The sequence below is a fragment of the Notamacropus eugenii genome, chromosome 6 (genome assembly GCF_028372415.1).
Source record: "Notamacropus eugenii isolate mMacEug1 chromosome 6, mMacEug1.pri_v2, whole genome shotgun sequence".
NCBI classification, from domain to species: domain Eukaryota; kingdom Metazoa; phylum Chordata; class Mammalia; order Diprotodontia; family Macropodidae; genus Notamacropus; species Notamacropus eugenii.
The window spans coordinates 52,836,364-52,857,897 of NC_092877.1; positions in this window are offsets into that span (position 1 = coordinate 52,836,364).

The following is a 21,534-nucleotide window of genomic DNA, read 5'->3' on the forward strand; positions in this document are numbered from 1 at the left end:
TTAGAGTTTACTGAATCCTAAGGAATCAGAGGCCCAGAGACAGGAAGTTATTTGCCCAAGGTCACTCAGACTGTGCAGAGTTGGAACTTGATCCCCTACTTCACATCCATGTGCCCTTTCCATATAACCATATGCAGCAGGGACCATATGATCATTGATGCCCAAAGATGTGTGTGATCTTTGCCAGACTGGAAAATATGGGAGGAATCTAACTGTAGGTGTACCTTCCTGTACGACAGCCAGACAGATGTGCTTCCTCTCCGTGTGGCCAGCTAAAAGTAAAGCACATGTTGCCAAGGGCCAGGGAGCACCTTCTTTTTTGGCCTTCATACTTTTCTTGGGACCTGATGTGCAATCCACGAGCCCAGGAAGAGGTGACATCAAATTCCAAATGGGACAGAACCTCAGGGGGAGAAGAGCTCACTGGAAAAGTGGGGTAGTTTTTTTTCTGGGTTTTTTTTTCAGTCTTACTTCCATCGTTAATATATCTATTCTTTATAAATTTGGAAGCCTCGCAGCTCTCATGAAGAAGGAAATAGGGAGAAGATCACTGGAGAAACATAAGCCAAATTCACAGTTCCCATGAGTTAAACCCTGGGTGGAGGCTGAGTCATTACTGAATTGACTGCTGAGGTGCCACAAGTCTTTGAACTCAGAGCTGAGATCCTGGGCCACAAATTGCCTATATGTTTAATTCAAGTGCATAACGCCTTTTCAGGTACCTGCTATATTTTGAGATTTGTGTAAGCCATTATAAAAGCAGGACACATGGTGTTTTCCCCTCCCTCACAACCACTCAACACCACTACCCCCATTCTGAGGGAGCTCCCAGCCTGATGGAAAAGGTAGGATGCACACCGATGAAACTACTCAGAGAACCACACCAATAATGTGTTTGTGTGGCACAGACAGTGTGTGCTCCAGCAATTCAGAAGAGTAGAACAGCAAAGTCTATGGTTGCTATACACATCTACAGGCACCATATTAGTCAAGGAGAGCTTCCTGGAGGAGGTGGACCTCGAGCTTCCCGCGGGAAAATAAGGATTCAGATAAGCAGAGAGAAGGAGGAGAGAGTGAAATGGCAGGATCAGAGTTGGAAGAGCCCTTTGAAGGGCTGAGGATGTAATCTGATCCCCTACTCCATGAATAGTACTCCTGATGGTCATTTAGATGGCTACTTGAATACCTCTAGTGATGAGGACCTCATTGTTTCACGATGAAGATCATTCCCATTGTTGGACAGACTCTGACTGAGAAACTCTTTCTTATTTTGAACTAAAATTGATCTCCCAGAAACTTTGCTCACAACCAGCCTGTCCTCTATACAGAGTGATGCAAGAGGAACAAGGCTAATCTCCTTTTCTTAAGAGAACCATTCAGATATTTGGAGAAGATCCACCTGTGCCTGAGGGGTCACAGAAGGCTTCAAGAAGGAGGCACAGCTGGACGTTGAGGGATAGAAAGGATTTGGATAACTGGAGAGGAGAGGAGAAGGCAGATGGGTAAGAAGGGTTTGGTGGGTGATGGCGGGATCAAAAGCCAGAAAGAGAAGGAAGATGAACCTGTTATGTGGGGTTAAAGAAGGAGGAAGGTGAAGAAGGCACAGAATATTAATGAGATATAGCTTTCTGGGGCATCCTGCTTCTGAGGCCCTCTTGCCCAACTAGAGGTGCTACCTGCCTCCACTGTTCCCTCTGAAATGTCCTCCCCTTCTCTGTCTATTGAATTCTTACCCATCCTTTAAAACCGAGTTCAGATGATACCTCCATCACTAAGCCATCCCTGATCCCCTGGTGAGTAATGAACTCAATCTCACCACGGACATATCATTTTGCTTTGCACATCTCTAAGACACTTATCATGTGATAATGTATATCATAAATATCTAAGTTTCTTAATCCCCAATAGATGAGGGCAAGGGACTGTGTCTCATCTAAACTTTGTCTCTCCCTTAGTACCTTGTGCATATTGTCCATAGCATTAAAGAGGTGAAGAGGTGGAGGCCCAGAAGAGGGCAGGTGCGTTATCCAAAGTCATCCTCCTGAGTTGGTGGCAGAGCTTCTTAATGTTTGATTTCTCTCCTGGCCTTTTTTCCTGAGGTTCTCTTGTACAGCCCCAGTGACATGTGACTGCTCCTGGAATCCAGCAGGGCTTGGAAATGCAGGTCATGAAATGAAAGAGAAAGGAAGTTGGACTGTTTCTGCAAAACTTAAAAAACAACAACAAAACAACCCTTAGTAAGAGTGGACCCAGCAGGACCATGTGCTCGCAGGCCCCAGGATGTTTCCCTTCCCCTCTTCTTTCCTCCTTCCTCCTCTACACACATATACTCTGCACCATCCCCCTCTCCCTCCAGTCCAGCCCCAGTCCTTTGTCAAAGGAAGTCTCTGAAAGCCACTCCTGAAGGATGTGCCCCAGTCAGTCTACAAGTATTTATTAAGCTCTTACTATGTCCCAGGCACCTTGCTAAGTTGGTTGTTATCCTTAATCTTTGAAGAGGACCAAAATGACATCACCATTGTAAAGTGAAATTTCAGTGTGTCCAGTTGTGGCTGATCAGACCAATATGAGCTCGGAATGCTCTACCACAGGTTGGGCACAGATAGTCTGTGTGAATATTTGGAGTGGATATCCCAAGTTTGAGCATCGTGCATTTACTTTGTGCTGTCTCAATTCTGCTTTGCTCAAAGACCACAGCACCTTTTCTTATGTGGGCACGCCATCCTGAGCAGTCCCATGCCAGTGTCTCCCATGTTGCACAGTCAAATTCAAAGTTCTTAAGAGAGACCTTGAGAGTGTCCTTGTATCATTTCTTCTGGCCACCATGTGCTCGCCTGCCCCATGCAAGTTCTCCATAAAATCATCTTTTTGGCAAGCGTACACTTTGCATTCGAACAACGTAGCCAGCCCATTGGAGTTGCGCTCTCTGAAGTACAGTTTGAATACCTGGCAGTTCAGCTCAAGCAAGGACTTCAGTGTCTGGTACCTTATCCTGCTAGGTGATCCTCAGAATCTTCCTAAGACAGTTCAAATGGAAGCAATTCAGTTTCCTGGCACAGTGCTGGTAGACCATCCATGTTTCACAGGCATATAACAATGAGGTTAGCACAACAGCTCTGTAGACCTTCAATTTGGTAATCAGTCTAACACCACTTCTCTCCCAAATCTTTCTTCTGAGCCTCCCAAACACTGAGCTAGCTCTGGCAATGCATGTGTCAACCTCATTGTCAATGTATACATCCCTGAAAAGTACTCTACCAAGGTAAGTGAACTTATCCACAGCATTCAAAACTTCTCCATTTGTTGTAACTGATAGTTCCACGTATGGATGGTGTGGTGGTGGCTGATGGAGCACCTGTCTTTTCTTGGTGTTAAATATTAGGCCAAAATTAGCACAGGCAGTAGAGAATTGATCCATACTTTGTTGCATCTCAGCTTCAGAGGCTGCATTGAGTGCACAATCAACTGCAAACAGAAAATCATGCACCAACACTCCCTCCCCTTTGGTCTTGGCTTGTAACCTTTTCAAATTGAAGAACTTGCCATCAGTACGGTAGTAGACCTTGATGCCGTGTTCATCCTCATTGAAACCACTTGTCAACATGGCTGAAAACATCATGTTAAAAAGCATGGGAGCAAGCACACAGCCTGTTTCACTCCATTGGTGACTGGGAAGGCATGAGAGCTTTGTCCATTATCCAGAACCCAGGCAAATATGCCATCATGAAATTGGTGTACAGTATTGATGAACTTCTCCAGGCAACCAAATTTTGACATAATTTTCCATAAGCCCTCACGACTAACGGTGTCAAAGGCCTTGGTCAGATCTACAAACATTGTATACAGATCTCTGTTCTGCTCCTGGAATTTCTCCTGGAGTTGTCAGGCAGCAAACACCATATAGACTGTTCCTCGGCCCTTTCTGAAGCCACACTGGCTCTCAGGTATATGCCCATCTTCCAGGTGAAGGATCAGCCTGTTAAAGAGGACTCTAGAAAGAATTTTGCCAGCAGTGACTAAGAGAAAGATCCCCTGTGATTGTTGCAGGACAATCTATTCCCTTCACCCTTATAGAGATGGACAATGGAGGCATTCTTGAACTCCTGGGGGATAACTTCCTCTTGCCATATAACCTGGAAAATTTCAGTCAGCTTTTGTGTGAGCAATAGTCCCCCTACCTTGTAAATCTCAGCTGGAATAGAATCAGCACCAGGTGCTTTGCCACATGAAAGGAGCCTAATGGCCCTAAAAACTCTTCTTCAATTGGAAGTTCAGCTAAGGAGGGATTGACTTCAACCTGAGATAAACAGTCAGTGGTCTCAGCATTAATTGATGATGGTCTGTTGAGAACACTATGGAAGTGTTCAGCGCATCTCTCTAGGATCACGTCCTTATCACTAATCAATGTGGCTCCATCAGCACTGAGTAGTTCTGACACACCATAAGTTTTTGGTCCATAAATAGCTTTGAGGGAATTATAAAAGCGCTTTGGATTGTTACTATCAGCATAAAACTGAATTTCATGTGCCTTCTTACTGAGCCAGGAATCCTGCGTCTCTCTAAGCTTTGCTTGTACTTTGCTTTTGATGGAGTTAAATGCTGCCTTCTTAGAGGTGGATCAACTATCCTTCTGGTAAATCCTGTGGAGTTCTAGTTTTTCATTTAGCAGCTTCTGAAGTCACCTTGCTAAGTGCTTGGGATGTGAAGAAAGGGAAATGCTCCCTCCCCTCAAGGAGGTCATGTCCTAATAGGGGAAGACAAATACACAAACACCTATGTCCTTACAAGATCTATACAGAGCAAATGCAAGGTCAGAAGATGTCAGAAGAAAAGTCCTCATAGTGGGTTTTCTGCAGAAGGTGGGGAATGGTTGGGGGAGAAGTGTACCAGGTGATGTTGCTCTATACAGCACCCCTCTCCTGGACCATGGCTCCCCAACCTTTGGAGGTCCCTGGGGTTTTGTGAGAGGAAAAGGGCACAAAAACAAGAGTCCAGATACAGGATAGTCATCACACCTGACCCTTATAAAGAGTTTTAAGGTTTTCAAAGTGCTCTCCACATGTGAGCCTCACAACCAGCAAATGAAGTGGGCAGTTGGAAGTATTATTACACCCATGCTATGAAGGAGGAAACATGGGTTCTGGGAGGCTGTGACCCACCCAGGGACACACAGATATTAGATGTCTGAGGCAGGAATCAAATCCAAATCTTGCTGACTCCAAAGTTAGCCTTCTTGCCCACTATACTGCCCCTCATAACTGGCCCTAGTTTACTCGGTTGATCAGTTTGCCTTTCTGTGTGCCCAGAGAGAGGTGAAAGGTTTGGCCTCCAAGTCCCCTTCCTACTACACCCCAAGATCCTCTCCAGCCCAGCCCAGCTTATGTTCTAAGAGCCCTCCTGCTCTCACATTCTATGTTCTGGTTTCAAAGGTCTCTTCCAAACTCTAACATTCTGTGTTCTGAGGTCACCCACCTCCTACATCCTGCGTTCTGTGCCCTATAGGTTCTTTCAAGTCTGACAATCATTGTCCTGTGTTCTAAAATCTCTTCCAAGCTGTGAAATTCTGTGTTATATATTTGTTATATGTTATATTTATATTATATTATAAAAATAACTTGTATGTGTTATTTTCTGGAGTTTAAAATTGTTTAGTCAGTCATGTCTGACTCTTCATGACCCCTTCTGGGGTTTTCTTGGCAAAGATACCTGAGTGGTTTGTCAGTTCCATCTCATTTTACAGCTGAGAAAACTGAGACAAACAGGGTGAAGTGACTTGCCCAGGGTCACACAACTAGCAAGTGTCTGAGGTCAGATATGAACTCAGGAAGATGAGTCTTCCTGACTCCAAGTCCAGCACTCTATTCACTGTGCTGCCTCTCTGCCTTCAGATTCCCTTGTATTTACTTAAGTTGGAAGAATAAAGAGAGAATTGGCCTTGAAGCTAAGAAAATCTGACTGGCTTCAAGTACTGGCTCTCAAACATATAGGTCACTTAACTCCTCAATGATTTAGGGCCACTCTCCAGAAGATAAATTGCAGAGAAGGTGCCTACTTACATTGGTAAAGGGAGTTTACTCACCCTGGAGTTCCATACACTAATGAACTCTCAGGTCCAGGCTCTATCCCTTATTTATCCCATGTCAATGTCATGCTCTCGCCTTCCACCCTCTCACCCCACCCCTGGCCACACCCCCACCCATGTAAGTTTCTGAAAAGCAGGGCAATTTACTGTTTGTACTCTATACCCTCCCAAGTCAGAGTGGACTGAGTTGGGCTCAGGAGGAAGAGTTGGGTTCAAATCCCTCCTTGGACACAATGTCATTTAACCTCTCAGAGCCCCCAGAGAAGTCTCTAAAGGGCTGTTATGCAGGAAGGGCTGATATGCATGGGCAGAGGGAGCCCCTCCTGTGGACCTTCCTACACAAAGAAAATCACAGTTCTAGTGAAAACAACTGCCAGTAGGCTAGTGTTTTCTAAGTGCTTTTAAAAATGGAATAGAGGTTTTCTGCCTCTGATGCCTCCTCCATCCTGGAAGGTCTTCAAGCAAAGCTGGATGGCCACTTCTAGTAGGTTTTGGGGGGGATGGGTTGAACTAGATGACTGTTCCCTTCCAGCTCTGAAATTCTGTGATGATGTAATGCTTGGGGAGCAGCATGGTATCCTGGGAAGAGCAGGAACCAAAGGCAGAATCAGAGATCTGTTTTGTACCCCAGCTTTAAACCTTCCTGTGTGGCCATGAGGAAGTCACTGTCTGTCCCTCTCTGAGCTTCAAGGTTGAATCAGGGTTCCTGTGAGTAGAATGCTGGCTAAACCTTCAAGTCCCACAAAAATAGCAGTTATGATTATTGCCGCATATTATCTGATTTGATCTTCATAATAGCCCTGGCGGGTAGGCAGTGGCAAAAAGTGGCAAAGTGACCTCAAATCCTGATTCCAACACTTTTGAGTTGTGTGACCCTGGACAAGTCATTCTGCTTCCTCATTTATAAATAGCAGCTGATAATACTTTTACTACTTATCTAATAGGGCTGTTATGAGGACAAGTTTGTGTTTATAGATATATGTGTATGTATATATACACATGAATATGTGTACCTTGTGCATACATATCTACACATATATGTATGATATATGTGCATACAAAACACTTTGTAAATCTTAAAGTACTATACAAAATGTCAGTTATTATTACTCCCATTTCATTGGTGAGAAAACTGAGACTCAGAAAGATGAAATTATTTCTCTAATGCCACACACAGGGTGAGTGGTGGAACTGGGATTAGAACCAGGACTCTTTATTCACAATCCACATGCTTTTTCATTTAAACTAAATCTCAGCAAACTGATATCTTTAAAAAGTGACAATGAACATGGCAGGCATACCCTAACTCATCATGAAAAAGAGGGCCTTCCAAAAGTATCTACTTGGACATTTCACCACCACGTGGTGCTTCTGGCCCCTGCCTTAATCCTATCACAGGTGAACAAATCCTGTATTTATTCAGAATGTTATTTCCCTTCCAGGGCACTTAACCAAAGTACTAGGGAAGTGTTACAGTTTCTGTGATTCTGAGAGTGGTTGAAACCTTCTATTTCCCAGCTCTGGAAGACTATACCAATCCATGACCCATCATGGACCCTTATGTCATTCTGGTGAAGCCTAAAGATCGCTTCTCAAAATGTTTGTTGTCTTTATTCATAATTGAAGGAAAGGCTAAATTTCAAGTAAAGGCTAGAAAAAATACAGATGTAATTTTTTTTTCCACAAAATCCCTGAAATCTACCCATATACCCCATGGAAGTCTATGGACCACTGGTTAAGAACCTCTGATCTAGGAGGTCTTGTTAATCAGAATCAGCTTCAAGTCCCCATCCCACTGGCAAAACACAGCCTCTTCCCTGAATTGAGCCCTTATCACATGACTTTGCTATAATGGTGTCAACTCCTTGAAGGAATAGACAGGTATACTTGCATTTTACATATAGTGGTTTTTAAAAAAAATTAATAAAAGCAAATAAGCAATACTTAATAAAACATTTATCACCAGGCTGCCCACCATCAACATCTCCTAATCCCAGGAAGTTTCCAAATAGTATATAGACTGTAGCAAACCCAGGAGTGCTGGGAAATGTGTAACTCAGTTTGCTGAGCCTCCATAAGCCTGTAAATATGTGTAGACAATAAAAAACAGCCAGCAACTGATGTCCATCTAACTGATATATCCAATAGGGCAACTGTAGGTAAACACTCAGGAACTCCATATGCCAGACTTGACTGTTCTTCCTTGTGGCATAGGGGCATATACGTGGCATCTAATGTGATGCTTTTCCTCTCAGGGTCCTTCCTGTTGCTGACAGTAATAGTTGAGTGCATTTTGACACAGCTAGTTTATCCCATGGAGCTGGTGAGCAGACTCAGTGGCCAAGAAGGGCAGTCTGCTGCCACCACTCTACCCTCCTATCTCTGAACTTGGGATTCTCACTTCCTGTTTGGATTCTGTCATTAGGCTTATCGCATCTCCTTGGTCCTCTAAATTCAGTGACTTTATCCAGCCTTTCCTCGCCTCTGTGTCTCATTTTGTCTGCTTGCCATCCATCAGGCAGCTATGTGGTACAGTGCATAGAGTAGTAGACCTAGACTCAGGAAGACCTGAGTTCAAATCCACCCTCAGACATTTACTAGCTCTGTGACCTTTGGCAAATTATGGTTGCTTCCCTTTCTTCATCTGTAAAGTAGGAATAATAACGGCACCTACCTCCGAGGGTTGTAGTGAAGATCAGATGAGATAATATTCATAGTCTTTAGCACAGTGCCTGGAATATAGTACACAGAACACAGAAAGTACTACATATAAATATTATTCCCATCTCACTCTCCCATGGATATTGAAGCTGCTTAATTTTCTCTTTCTTCCTAATATTTCTAGCTAGGTTTTTTTTTAACCCAGGGGTTCTTGGCCTTGTTTTTAAAACATGTTTTGAAAATTACATTCTAATATAATTGGTTTTCTTTGTAATCCTACTAATTTTATGCATCTAAAAAGATTGTTCTGACAGGGTGTCCATAGGTTTCATGAAAATATTAAAGAAAATCTCCTTTGGACACCAGGTTGTATCCAAAGGGGACACATAGAAAAAGGTTAAGAACCCCTAGACTTGAGCATGTCCAAAAGACAGGTGATCAGGATGATGAGAAGGCTCTAGCCTGGCTGTTAAAGGATCAGTTGAAGGAACTACCAATATTTAGTTTGAAAAGAGAGTGAGTAGGAATGTGATCCCTACCTCCAAATATCTGAGTGTCTGTCATGCTTCATAAGGATCAGACTTCATCGGTTCTGCCCTAGAGGGCAGAATTTGGATCAGCCCTTGGAAGTTACTGTGAGATAGATTTAAGGCTAGTGATAGGGAAATATTTCCTAATTTTAAAGGTTGTAAAAATGTTATATAAATTGTAAACTAGATGTAAGTGAAGTTATTTGGCAGGAGTAATAATTATTACCACTACATGAACTGCCTCATGAGATAAGGCATTCCTAATCAATCAAAGTGTTTACGTTGGGGCTAGGCAACAATGACAACTCCCTTTCTTTAAGGCTTTAAGGTTCACAAAATGTTTGTCTCAGACAGCCTTTTCAGGTAGGTAGTATAAATTCTACAGTTCTTCCAAGGATGGGTAACAGGTAAATACTCCTAGAGGGTGGACACATTATGCCTTTATCTATTTTGAGCAGTTTCATGTGAATTCATTTATCAGATTGATTTCCAAGAAAAAAGTTAACATTCTGCCCTGAAGATAACTTTGAGCAGATCCCCAGGGAAGTTTTAATGTGAAGTGGTGGGGAAGATATGGAGAAAGGAGGTATAATTTAATTCATTTCAACAAACATTTATTAAGCACCTACTATGTTCTAGGTTTTGGGAATACAAAGACAAAGAAACAGTCCTAGATCTCAGACTTAGTAGGGGAAATAATATGTATGTAAATAATAAACTCAAAATGGGGGATAAGATAGGGGGCAAGGGGTGGGACTGGGAGCAGAGCACTAACAGCTGATGGGCCAGGAAAGGCCTTGCTCATTCATCAGGCCTTCAGCTGATCCTTGAAAGGACTGAGGGATTCCGAGGGGCAGAGGTGAGCATTGAGAGCACTGCAAAGCACAGGGGTGGCCTGGCCAAAGGCCTGAGTCAGGAGAGGTAGAATAGTGGAGAGAAGGCTGGCCTTGGAGTCAAGAAGACCTGAGTTCAAGTCTGCCTCAGACACTTAAGAACTCTGTGACCCTGGGCAGATCACTTAATCTCTCTGTGTCTCATTTTCCTTCTCCATAAGATGAGAGAGTTGGATTTAGTGATCTCTAAAGTGCCTGGGTACACAAAGAATGAATGCCAAGAGAACAACCAGCAGGTTAGTTTGATTGGGATGTAGAATACATGGAGAGTGAGGTGAAATCAGTCTCAAAAGATGTGTTGAAGTCAGATGGAGAAGGGCTTTCTATGCTAATCAGACAAATTCACATTTTTATCCTAGAGACCACAGGGAGCCACTGAAGCTGCTTGAGCAGAGAAATAAAATGATCATACTTGTGCTTTAGGAACAGCAGGAGAAGAAGGAGGGAAGAAGCACTTATTAAGAACCAACAATATGTCAGGTACTGTGTTAAACAGATATCTTATTTGTTCTTCATAACCCTGCAAAGTATAAGGATCCCCATTTTACATATGAGGAAACTGAGTCAGACAGAGGTGAAGTGACTTGCCCGGGGACACACATTTCTTGTCACAGAGGATCTTTACAAGGAGACTGGGTGACCACTTATCAAGGAAGTTTTAAAGGAGATTCCTGCAGAATTATAGGCTGGACTAGGTAACCTTTAAGATCCTGTCCAGCTCCAAGATCTATGAAGCCTTCAATACTGGGAATGGCAAGGCAGGGCCAAAATTCCTTCTCGGTATGGATCAAAGGCAGGGTGGCTCTGTCTTCAGAGATTAGTACCATGAAGGGGAATGGGTGTGAAAGAACCAGAAATTGAAATGAAGAGACCCTTTTTCCAAATCCTCGGTAGAATGGAGCAGGGTGTTTGTAAACAAAGTAATTAGACAAAACAGGGCCAGAAAAATTAGAAAAGCAGGGATACAGTGTTCTGGAGACAAAGGTTTGGTGCTCAGATGTTAGGTTCCCCTGAGACAATGTTCTCTTAACATAAACCACTTCTATGTAAGCGTGCCATCTGATACATTGACCCATTCTGTCCTTAATAACTTAATGAGCTCCAGCAGCAAGCTATTATTACCTGTTCTAGCTGGTCCCCTTCTTATAAGGCCAAGCCTCTCCCAGCTTGAAGCTTAGGTCAGTTGGGGGATTGACTTTACCAAGGCAGCACCTGAAGATTCTTGATGGGTTCCAATGTCTAGTCCTCTAGGCCATAGCCTTCTCATTCTACTAGATACTGGAGGCAATCATCCTGAACAGCCCTCACTGAGAAGTCATTTATTTAATGACAAGCCTGCCTCCACTGGAGAGGCAGTGTAGTAACAACGGAAGAATGTTAACTGTACCGGAGGAGAACCTGAGGTCAGAGTCCCACCTTCCCACAAATCTCAGCCTTTACAAGTTGTGTGACCTGGATAAGTCACTTAAACTTCGTAGACTTCAGTTTCCTCATCTGTAAAATGATAGGGCTGGACGAGGTGGCCTCCAAGAAACCTTCCAGCTCTCTCTCCATCTACCACAGAAAGACAGGGCCACTGAGGTATAGGGACAACAAACCAGCAGATACAATGCCCTGAGGAGGGCATCAGCTTCCTGCCCATTCTAAGGTTAGCAAAGCCAGCAGATAAACAGTGGGAGAAGCAGGGTCTCCCTGCTGGTCTTTGAAAAGGCTGGCCCACCATATTGCTTTTTCAGAGCTGATTATCTTAGACTAAAGGAGAGCTAACAAGACAGATGAGACCTCTTTATAGCAGAAGAGTGCAATTCCAGGGATCTTATGTTCTTGGATGTGCCTCTGTGTTTTCTTGGGCTGCATTGCCCCTGGGTAAGGGCACATCCCTTCAACATAAGCCCAAGGTTAAATCTAGGACTATTTGTCCAGACGTTCCCCTTTGTTCCTCCCCATAGTGAGACACGTTCATTTACTGTTTTCGCTCAGTACACAGGAAAAATCAGCTCATCTTTATAGGGAAGCATCAATTTATAGATGGTCTTGAATATCAAACAGAGGAATTTGATCTCTGAACAGGAGGTAATGGAGAACCACATTTCTGAACGGTAACAAAACCACATCAATGCTCAAGAAAGATTATTCTGGCAGTGGGGTGAAGGCTAGACTAGAGTGAAGAGAAGTGGGAAAACTGTAGTAATCCCAACGGGCTGTAAGAAGGCACTGTCTTAACTCATGGCAGTAGTGATTGAGAGAAGTGAATGATGGAGCCAAAGGTGGAGTCAACAAAAACTCCGTAAACAGGTGCATTTGAGCAATGAGAAAGAGATTTCAGTCAGGGAAAATCCCAAGAAGGAAAGATCATAGGGTTATAAATCATGGTTGGAAGGAACCCTACTTCTCATCTAGTCTGCAATGCACAATTTACAAATAAGGAAACTGAGGGCCTAAAAAAGAAACTGACTGAAGAAAGCACACTGGCAGAGTTAAGATTAGAACCCAGGCCTTCTGATTCCACATCCACTATTTATTTGTTCTCTCCTCCTATCATTTTTCTACCATCTTTCCAGAGCCTTGAGTTGGGATGTTCCCTGTCACTGCTGTATCTGAATTCTGGGTGAAACTTGAATTCCTTATCTCCATCCTGACCTAGCTGTGCCAAATCTCTTTCCCATTAATTCAGAAACCAGGCTGGGATTTTAAAAAAGAGAAACTTCTAAGAGGAAAATAAGATAGAAGCAAACAAACTCCAAAGCCTAGAAACGCACAAATGCACAGAGGACTGATTTCTTTAAGGTTAAAAAATCCTTGGCCTAGAAGTACAAAGTTCTGGGTTCAAGTGTGTGGTCAGCTACTTAATAGCTGAATGACCCCGAGGGTGTGATTCTGCTTCTTTGTTTCTCCATTTATAAAATGGATATAGTGTTACTTTCACAATCTCCTTCACAAGGTTATTTTGAAGATTAAATGAGATACTAAGTTAAAGTGCTATGTTGATTCTAATTCTGTCAATTATTACCTACCTGATCTTGAATAAGTGACTTCATCTGTTTCATCTTGAAAACAAAAGGGTTAGAGTAGACAACTGATAAGGAACTTTCTAGCGAAAAATGCCTGATCCCTTCTTCTCCTTCTGATTTCTATGGCTTGGCACCTCTCCAAGTTTGAACCTCACTCCTGACCTTTCTGTCTTATTTGGTTTGCCAGCAGAATATTCAGCAATCCATTGTTAAGCTGCTTCTATCGTTTGGTGAAGTGAATCTCAGACACAGTGGAAACTGGGACCTGAGTTTGAATCCCAGCCTAACCACTTACTACCTATGTTACCTTGGGCAAGTCAGTTTCTGGGTGCCTCAGTTTCTTCATCTGTAAAATCAGAGGATTGGGCTCCCTTCCAGCTCTAAATCTATGATCCCTTATTTGGGCTTTGCCTCACAAGAAGCCATATGGCCTTGATGGTGAACACCACGTCCTGGAGCCTGTTCTCATCATTTTCAATGGCCAGGCAATCTCAAGGGAACACATTTTCCCTGAAGCCTTTAAATGGCCATCCCCCTTCTCAGAGAACTTATACTATTCATATAACTCACTGCAGTGTTGATCCCCAGGTCCCTTCCTCCCCCTTATCCTTAATTTAGTTTCTTTAGCATTTTCTCAAGCTGCAGGTTTGAAAGTGCTTGACAAATATCTCATTTTATCCTCCAACAAACCTGGGTGGTAGTTCCTATTATTATCCCATTCTACAGATGAGGAAACAGAGGGAGACAGAGATCATACGACTTGCCTAGGGTTGTAGAGCTAGTAAGTGTAAGAGGCTGGGTTTGAACTTCAGGTCTAGTGCTCTATCCTCTGTGCCACCTAGGTACCTAGGTAAGTTGTTGGTTTATCATAAGTTTTACAATCCATAATGCCTGAAACATACAGCAGTGATAGCCATCATGATATCCCTCAAAAGAAGAAAGGGGACACACACACACACAAACACATGCCTAACTCCTGTTGAGAAGAAGGGTGGGTGGAGGCAGGAATTTTTCTGTGATGACTAGAAGTTCTCTTTGGGATGAGGGAGCCTTTTAAACAGAGTGATACTAACAGCAACCTTTTTTCTATCCACACCCTTCCCTCCCCCCACTCTTCCAAGTCTGACTTCAGCTGCCTCATCAGTAGCCTGGATTTCATCCAAATGGTGGAAAGTAGGGCAATCTGTCTTGCAGAACCAACAGGATGGAGGAGACAGGTCTGTGGTTCCCCTGGAGACCACCAGGATCTTGCCAAGAACAGATCCAGCATCTCCTGGATGGTGGCCATATGGGGTTTCTTCCCATGCCTATACACAAAGACAGATCCCATTGTGGCTCAGTCTACTATCTAGGCAGGCCCGTTAGTGAGGAGTCCTAAAAAGAACCCTAGACATGAAGCTGGGCTCTTCTGTTTACCGAATTACTCTGGGCAAATCATGTCATTTTGGGGAGGCCTCAGTTTCTCTCCTGTGAAATAAGGAGGTTGGACTTGATGATGTCTAAGGGTTCTTCCAGATCTAAAACTTAGGCTCAGCTGAACTGCCTAAACAGAGTAAAGGCTCATAATAATAACAATAATAACTCTTTTGTATAGAAAACCTTAAAGTTAATAATTTCCTCATAATAACCCTGAAATGTGGTATAAATATTATTGTCTCCTTTGTGCAGGTGATCCAATTAAATTTTGGAGAGTCAAGTGACTTACCCAGGGTCACACAGTGTATATGTGTAGGACCAAGTTTAAATCAACAAATGTTTATTCACACATAGTACGTGCAAGGCCTTGTACTCTGCCCTGAGAATAGAAACTTTATAAAAGGCCTAATTCCTTCCTTCCACACAGGGGGCATGAGGCAAGTTCATAAATAAGAATTCTACAATACAAAATGTGATCCCAGAGAACTGAAGCTCTTTGAGCAGGGTGTGCTGTGCTTTTTATCTCTGTATAACTCAGACCATTACAGGGCCTGGTATATGATGGGTGATGAATAAACAGTCACTGAATAAAATAATGATAAGGGGAAAGGTGTGGACTAGATAACATACTAGGAGAAATCTGAGAAGGAAGAGATAACTTTGAACTGGAGAATTCAGGAAAGGCTTCTTGGAGGAACAGATGGAGAGGGAGAGTCCATTCCATTCCTGGGTGACAGTGAGAGAGAAGCCATGGGAGGGAAATGGGCATGCTGGAAATCAGAGAAGGAGAGTTTGGATAGAGCAGAGAGAGCATGAAAGCTGGAACTCAACATGCTTCAAGAGGAGTTGGAAGCAACATAAAAGTTGAAGGTGGGATGCAGTACTTGGTTGTAGAAAGCCTTGAATGACAGCAGAGTTTGTCCTTTATTTGGCAGGCACTGAGGAATCCCTGGAGGTTTCTGAGTAAACAGTGAAGTGATCGCAGAAATACATTAGGAGAATGCAATCAGTCTAGTCGGGCCAGGTTTAATATTTTTAATCTGCTCCATTTTGGTAGTGCAAAAGGCACAGGGCAGGGGACAACTAAGAGGTGGAGGGCTAGGCTTGACCACCTTCCCAGGTACCTTCTAGCTCAATTCTATAATCTCATCATCTTGTGATTCTACACTCTGCGTAGATGTTATGATTCTATGACCATAATAAGTTATATCTATCCCTCAGGCCTACACAACCTAGGTATTATCTTTAGTATCTACCACCCCCCACCCCCGCCATTTCCAGTGTTGCCAAGGTCTGCCAATTTCACCTTTGCGATATCCCTCAAATATGTCCCCTTCTCTCTTCTGACACTGCCAGCATGAGGTTCATTCCCTCATCACCTCACACCTAGACAGCAGGCTGTTGGCTAGTCTACCTGCCTCAAGCCTCTCTCCACTCCACCCTCCATTCATTCACTAAAATGATTTTCTTGAAGTGCAGGTCTGACCATATCATCCTCTATTCAGTAAACTCCAGTGGCCTCCAAAATCAAATACAAAATCTTCTGGTAGATATTCAAAGCCCTTCATAACCTTGCCCCCTCCTACCTTCCCAGTCTTCTAACACTTTACTCCCTGCCATGTACTTCTCAATCCAGGGACACTGTCTTCCTTGCTGATCCAGGAACAAGACATGCCGTTTATTGACTCTGGGTATTTTCTCTGGCTATCTCTCATGGCTGGACTGTTCTCCCTTCTTAACGTTGCCTATTGACTTCCCTGGTTTCCTTTAAATTCCAACTAAAATTCCATCTTCTACAGGAAGCCTTCCCCAACCCCTCTTAATTCCAGTGCCTTCCCTCTCCTACTTACTTCCTTTTATCCTGTATCGAGCTTGTCTGTACATATGTTTGCTTGTTGTCTTCTCCTTAGATTGTGAGCTCCTTGAGGTCAGGGACTGTCTTTGACCTCTTTTTGTATCTCCAGTGCTCAACACAGTGAGCACACAGTGGGCCCTTAACAAAGGCTTACTGACTTGACTGTGAAGCACTCTAAAATTTACAAAACATTTTTCTATTAGTTAATTCCTTAGATCATAGCATCCAAAAATTTAGCACTGGAAGCTATGCTAGAGATCATCCAAGAGGCCAAAGAGGCCTAGAGGGGAAGTTACTTGTCTTGTCCCTGGTTCCATAACTAGGTAAATGGTAGAGCTGAGATTCAGTTCTTCTGATCCCAAAGCCAGTATTCTTTCCACAACATGCTGTAACTGTAAGGTGAGTGATGATAGTAAGAATAACTGACATTCAGAGAGATCTTCAAAATTTCCAAAGTGTTTACATCTAATTTGAACCTCAACATGACTCTGTGAAGCAAGTACTATTGGTAATATTATTTCTCTTTTATAAATGAGGAACCTGAAGCACAGAGAGGGTAAGTGATTTGTCAAAGGTCGCACAGCTAGTCAGAAACAGGTTTGAACCGAGGTCTTGAGAGAGCCCAAAGTAACTCAGCTATCGATTGTGATTCTGTGATTCTGCAATACTATGATTCCATAATGTTTTAAAAATACATGCATGTGTCAATTTATTTCTTTGAGAATTCTCCTCTTCATTCATTTGGATCTATCTTTGCTTGCCACTCTGAAAGTGCAGATCCACTAAATCTCCCCTGATCCCCTCTTCCACCATTAGCCACCGTGAATTATTCCATACCTTTTATTTTCTCCTCAAAGACCCTCAATGTTCCTTTCTTACCTTATCTTTCATTTTAATGAGAAAATCAAGGCCATCCCTCATGAGCTGGTGCTTCTCTCTAATCCACACCTCAAATTCTTTATCACCACCTTTCTCACCACCTTCACTTATCTTTGGTCAAGTCCCCTTGCCTTTCTCCTAGCCTAGGCCAATCTCAATCCCTTTGAGCCAAATCCAGGAGTTTTTTCTATCAAATTTGTGCTCTCTCTCTCTCTCTCTCTCTCTCTCTCTCTCTCTCTCTCTCTCTCTCTCTTTCCTTCTCCCCAAATCCCTTAACAAAAGGATGATAAAGCATTCAATGCTAAGGATACAAATACTAAATAGCTTCTGCCCTCAAGGAGCTTTTGTTCTAATAGAGGTACACTATGCACATAGTGGGGACAAGCCCTAGGAGGAGTGTTTTGATTTGAAAAGTCATGGAGAAGGAAAAAAGATCTAGGAGAACAGATCAACACATCCTTTCCAGTAGCTACAGCAGTACTGACTGGATTATGGTTCCAACTATAAAAGAACTATAAAAGGAAATAGAAAAGGATAGCATAGTGGAGAATAAATTGGTGAAGAGGTAGCCAGGGAGTAAAGCCAAGTATGGCCAGGACTGGTCTGATAATTGTGGACCATGTGAGCAAATCACCAATCAGGACAGGATGGGTTTGGGGAGGAGCCCTGCTATCCCCTCAAGTTGTTAGCCTGTATTTCTTCTCCCTTTAACTGCCTAGATCCTAGAAAGAATCATCTACATTCCCTGCCTCTACTTCCTCCCTGCTGGATGTCTTCCCACAGCCTTGGCATCTGGTATCTGACCCCATCACCATGCTGAAACTGCTCTTTCTAAGGTTATCAATGATCATTCATGGCCTTTTCTCAGTTTTCATCTTTCTTGACCTCTCTGTAATTAACTTTTGATCATCCCCTCCTCTTCCTCCCCACCTTCTTCTCTTGTCTCCATAATCCCCTAGTTCTCCACCTACCTAACTACTTCTCAAGATCCTTTGATCAACTATCTCCAGACACCTTAGCGTGGGCATCTTGGGGATCATGGGACACTCCTTTTACACAGCCACATTCAGGATGCTCGGTCCCTTGGGTCCTTGCCTTTGCCCTAAGTTATCTGGGATAAACTCCCCATCTCACTTCTAAATTCACTAGTTTCCTTCAAACATTAGCTCAAGCACCATGTTCTTCCTGGTCCCTGAGATACTAGAGCATCACCCCCAATAATCTTTTATTAATTTTGCATTGATTCTGTATATAATCACATGTACACATGCTGTCTCTGCCATTCACTTGTAAGTCCCTTGAAGAGAGAGACTGTTTGATTTTTGTCTGTGTAGTCCTAGGGTTTAGCACTGGGCCTGGCACAAAGTAAGCACATAGTATATGTTGCTTGCTTGATAACACTTGCACTGTTTTTAGGGAAACTCTTTTTAGCACATCTAAGCTAAAGACAGAACCAAAATAAAGATAAAATTAAATAAAATAGAGATAAAATTCTCTCCCCTTCTCTCTAGCTGACATGATCATTATAGCTGGATATGAACAACACTTCTATCTCTCCAGCTAGTTTTCTGAGTTGAGAATGTCATGCATTCCCCTGACTTTAATTACTGTCCTATCTGGTGACAGTATTTTATATTAAAATGCTATCCAGGGTTCAGATTGAAAGCTGGAACGAAGGTAGCACCAGAAGATAGTCAAGTGCTGATGCTTGGGCCTGAAAGGGAGAGCAGGGACATACAAATCTGGAGGGTGTGGCCCACCTCCACCCCACACTTCCTCTGGGGCCCTTTGACACCTGCCCAGGGGCAGTGTAGGAAAACACCTTCACCACTGCAAATGATTTTCTCATTTTAGTTAAAACCCAAGGGCAGAAACGTAGGGCTCAGAACTTACAATGCCTGACCTGGAAGGGAGTAGAGGAAAGAGACTGTTGGAGCCTTGAATAGGGAATGTTATAGACCTAGAAAGAGCTATATACCATGAGGAACAGAAGTGCAATTGGACACTGACTCTCGATCAGAGGAGCAGGGACCAAATTCCACTTCTGACATTATATCTGTAATATAAGGCAAATCCTTTAACTTCCATGGGACTCAGTGTCCTATTCTGTAAAATGAGTGGGGACAACTAGATGGCTCTGAGGTGTCTCCTAGCTATAGATCCATGATCTAGGCACTAAGCGCTTGGGATACAAAGATAAATGTGAAACCATGCCTGTCTTCAGGGAGTTTAGTTTTTAATGGGGGAAAGGTGAAGCCGACATAGACACATATGATTATATACTGAATATATACAAAATTAATGGAAGGTAATTTTTAGGAGATGTGGGACCAGGAAAGGAAAGGTGTCACAAAGAAAATGTCCTTTGAGCTGAGTTTTAAAGGAAACTAACATGAACGTTAGAGATAGAACCCCAGGACATGTAATACAGAGATTTGGAGCTGAAAGGGATCTTAGAACATATGATTTTTTTTAAAAAATCACATTGATTGATGTATTTTGTTGTTAATATGGCCAAAATTTTTCTCCCTGTACTTTCCCCTTACCCTCCTCAGAAAATATCTCATATGACAAAGAATTTGGGGTTGGAAAGAAGAGAAAAAAATCAGTAAAACATCAATACATTGAAATAATTTGGCAACGTATGCAATGTTTCACACCCGTAGACCTCCATCCCTCCCCTGAAAAGAAGTTGGGGAATGCGAGGCAGGTGTCTTCTTATAGCTCTTCTATGAGGCTAAGAGGCAATATATTATTATATAATATTAGAGCTGAAAGGGTCTTGAAAGGTCATCTGGTCCAATCCCTTCATTTTAAAAAGGAAGAAACATTTTACAAAGGAGGTCAAGGGATCGTCCAAGGTCACACATTGAGTTAGTGAGTGACAATATCTGGCCTGAATCCAGGTCTTATGACACTAGGTTTCCCTGCATTTCCTATATGGTCTGCTCAGAGAAGGGGGAAAGGAAGGCTGCTATTAATGTAAATGTACTCATATCCTCTGGGAGAAAAAAATACACACACACAAACTGTCATCTTGCCAAAGCTACTTAAAACTTATCACTTTGGGAACTGGAGTAAATCGAGGGGCCCTGGACCTGCTGCCAGGCAGCCAGGACAGGAGGTTAACCCATAGAATTACTCTAGCAATAGCCTTCTCTTTCCTGTACGTTGTGGCAAAGGTTGAAGTTGCACTCTGAGCAGAACTGAACTGGTTGTCTTAATTTACAGACATCCTGCCAGCTACGCACCCCATTCTCTGTGCTCTGTCCTCTTCCCTCTGGGGCTCAGCACTCCACCAAGTTTAGGTTCTTATCAGAACACCACAGAGTCTATTGGCCTGTCTTGATTAGGGCCAGCCTTAGCAACAGGCTACTTGGGCTACTGAGGTGGTGGCCTACAAGACTGGTCTCTCTAGAGATTCACCTCCCTCCCCTCTCCTCTCCCAGGAAACCCAGGAGAAGCTGCCTTGTGTTCACAGGGTTTTGATGTAGAAATTACTTTTAGAAGGTTACCATTAAATTCATTCCACAAGTATTTATTTTGTTAAGCTTTAATCACTGCATTTCTAGCCATGCCTGTTATATAAAAGGGTCTATAATCATCTATTTAATAAATGCTTGTTGAATATTGTAAGCTCCTTGAGACTGAAATTGTTTCATTGGTTGTATCTGGATCCCCAGCCCTAACATGTCATCTGGCATGTTGCTGTTCAGTCGTTTCAGACTGTTCATGACCCCATTTGGGTTTTTCTTGGCAGAGATACTGGAGTGGTTTGTCATTTCCTTCTCCAGCTCATTTTACAGATGATGAAACTGAGGCAAACAGCATTAAGTGACTTGTCCAAGGCCACACAGTAGTAAGTGTCTGAGGCCAGATTTGAACTCAGGGAGATGTCTGTCTTCCTGACTGCAGCCCCAGCACTTTATTCATTTTGTCCTTTATCTGCCCCTGGGAAAGGGCTTTAGGGAGCTGACAAGTTCAAGTTTCTTATTTTACAGACAAGGAAATCAAAGTCTAGAAAGGTTTTGATTTGGCAGAGGTGGGATCTGAACTTGGTTCCTCAGATTTCAAAACCATCACTCTTTTCTCTGTACTAAGGTCTTCCCATAGGGACTGAAAATGAAATGGATTGAAGATATGTAGGAAACTAATGGAAATATATAAAAACAAGAGCCATTCCATAATAGATAAATGGTCAAAGGAT